This window comes from Dermacentor albipictus, chromosome 2 (genome assembly GCF_038994185.2).
Source record: "Dermacentor albipictus isolate Rhodes 1998 colony chromosome 2, USDA_Dalb.pri_finalv2, whole genome shotgun sequence".
Classification (NCBI taxonomy): Eukaryota; Metazoa; Arthropoda; class Arachnida; order Ixodida; family Ixodidae; genus Dermacentor; species Dermacentor albipictus.
Window position 1 is genome coordinate 7,720,789 of NC_091822.1, and position 3,020 is coordinate 7,723,808.

Below are 3,020 nucleotides of genomic sequence, written 5' to 3' on the forward strand. Positions count from 1 at the left end.
ACACAAAGCAGGCATTACAATGCTTTAAATGTAAAAAGAGCTTGCACTTGATGTAATAAAACAATGAATTTAGTTTGTTTTAATCTTTTCTGTATATATAACAATCCAAGGTCAAATGCCCTCCTGCATTCCAGCAAAACCACTTTCGATACCATGACTTGCAACACTAGCTGTAGTTGAAAAACAGTACAGAAGAAGTCGGACAATAATATTTGGTGAAATATACTAAAAAGTCATTCCATTATTCAAGGTGCCTATATTTCATTTGAGGACTACTAACAGTGTTCTGTAGACAAGCATCTTGATCTATAGGCACAACAAGAATTATCTGCACCAGAGAAAAAGGAAAATACTTATGTTTACTCATGAATCATTCATGTAACGGCGGCCAATATTTTGGTTTCCATCACATTAATAAATGGATGGTGTTAGTATTTGAAGGCTCAATTAATCCTGCAGGCACCAAAAATCGGGCTGAAATATTGGTCAGGGACTGTTTTTCTTTTTTTTTCTTAAATATAAATTTGGCCCTATAACCGGGCCCAAATCAAAAATAGTAAATTTACTAGTGTTTAAACCACATTCACAAATGAGCATTAAGCATATGGCATCTTACGACTGAGTACTGAGTATTTATTGACAAACCATAAATGCTGTCTGCATTACCTGCGTGGAGCTCTACCAATTGAGCTACTGTGGCGCCGCCTTCCCATCCACTTTCTGTTGTATTTATGTTTTACTAATAGAACTGACCCTGGGAATGTTAGCCAGTGCCACCACTTCCTAACCTCGCTAGTGGATGTCGAACATCCTTTCTGCCGCAGGCGTCATGAGTATGTGATCTTTCTGGGTGAAGGTATCTGCTCAATAAACCCGCACATGCTACCTGAAGGCATCAATGTTGCTGGATTCGAGACCCTCGTTATGTAAGGACGAGAAGAAAGGGGGTTAACTGACGGGCCCGATTTTTATTAATCGTATCATGAGAAGTCAACAAACGAAGACACCAAGGAAAGGACAACACAGGGGAGATTAATTTGTACTTACTAATCGAAATGAATTCATGGAATGGAACGTGGATGGAAAAACAACTTGCTACAGGTTGGGAATGATCCCATGCCTTCGCAATACATGTGCGATGCTCTATCAATTAAACTAGCATGGCACCACCTTCCCATCCACTTTATGGGGTGCTTATGTGTTACTGTGTAATAAACTAACCCTGGGAATATTAGCCAGCACCAGCACTTGCGAACCTTGGCGGCGGATGTGGAACATCCTTTCTGCCACAGGCGTCATGAGTATGTGGTCTTTTTCGGTAAAGGCAACTGGTTGTTCAACATCCACTGCCAAGGTTAGTGAGGGCACTGGCTGACACTCCCAGGGTTAGTTTTAGTAGCAACATATAAATACCCCAGAAAGTGGATGGGAAGACGGTGCTGTGGTAGCTGAATTGGTAGAGCATCGCATGCGTAATGCGAAGGCGTGGGTTCGTTCCCCACTGCAGCAAGTTGTTTTTTCATCCCTTTCAATTCCATTAATTTATTATTTATTTATTTCAATTATTAAGTACTAGCAATCTCCCCTGTGTTATCTTTGTTGGCTTCTTAAAATACCAGCATAAATGTTTCAATTTCAGGAGTCGTAGTGCATCTGGGGAGATTCGACCACTGGCGAAGTTTCGTATGGCCGTCTGGGAATCACTGACGATTATGCCCGCTTGTGTTTGTGCTATGGCTAACGCGATAACTATTTCCCCTGCTGTTTCTGCGGCACAACTCCTAAGCATAGCTAATAACAACCACGACAAAGTGTCGATCTTATCTGGACAGCCGCTCACCCAGTACCAGACAGTAGCCTTGAGGCAGCGCACCGCATGGCTCGAGAGCTTACGGACCGACCCTGGGTTAGCCCCGCCTCACCGACTACAGATGAGCGGGAAGATCGAAGGACCAGACTTCACGAAATTACACAACACCATAGATTTCAGAGTCGTACATTCCCGCTGCCTACCCCAAAATTAAGGAAAAGTTAGTCTGGCAAATGGCGGCATTTACAGACCAGATCCTATCTGAGCCCAGCTACTATGCATCTAATACACCCAGATTTATACACGACGAACAGATGCAGATGTTGCGACTCTAGAGCCACCCTGGAGCATACCCTATGGAAAAGTACGGCTGTAATACAGGATAACGGTGACGCAGCCTCAAACAGCGACAGCAGCGCGCTGGGAGGCTGCGTTGCTCAGCTCAGACCTGCAGCACCCTCTGGGCTTTCCAGCGAGCGAAGGAAGACAAAAAGGGCCACCAACCCTTGGTCGAAACCTAGGCGAGGTCCAGGCCTACCCCACCAAATCACAGGGCACTGAATAAATGAATTACAAATGTTTCAAGGAACAGGCATCTTACTTGCTCGGCCTGCACCACTTGTGTGGCCTTCTGCACGTCCACCAGGCCCTCTAGCCTCCTGACTAGCTTGTTGGCTTTCATCAGCATTGCGAAGGACTCTAGAGCAGACACAGAATAGGAAAGAAACATGGCATCATTTCATACATAACTGCACAGAACTCGAGTTCCATTTCATGCACCTGTTAGGTCTGTGCAATAGTTGATGTACCATTCTGGCGTTGTGAAAGTGGTGAAGTCCCTCTTGGAATTTGTGGATACAGTTAATAGATACGATGCTAAATTACTAGCAGTCAACTGTATAACAGGTGTACCAGCTAACAAGAAACAAGTTCTAAAGAAAATAAAAGCTTTATGTGCACATGTAAAACAATTCAAATAGAAAGTCTGTTAATCAGTGATAAAGAAACCATTAAGAGGAAGCTTTACCTCATTGCCAACTCCTAATTTCCCATTCAAATACATGTAAAATGCACAAATACTTTTATGAGGCAACACTAGACCAATCTGAAAGAAGCTTGTCACATTTGAAAGAAAAATTCTAGCGGCTCAAGGAAGCAGAATTCTGTTATAGGGCCTGGAATATTTCGCGCAAATTCCCATAACTGGCAT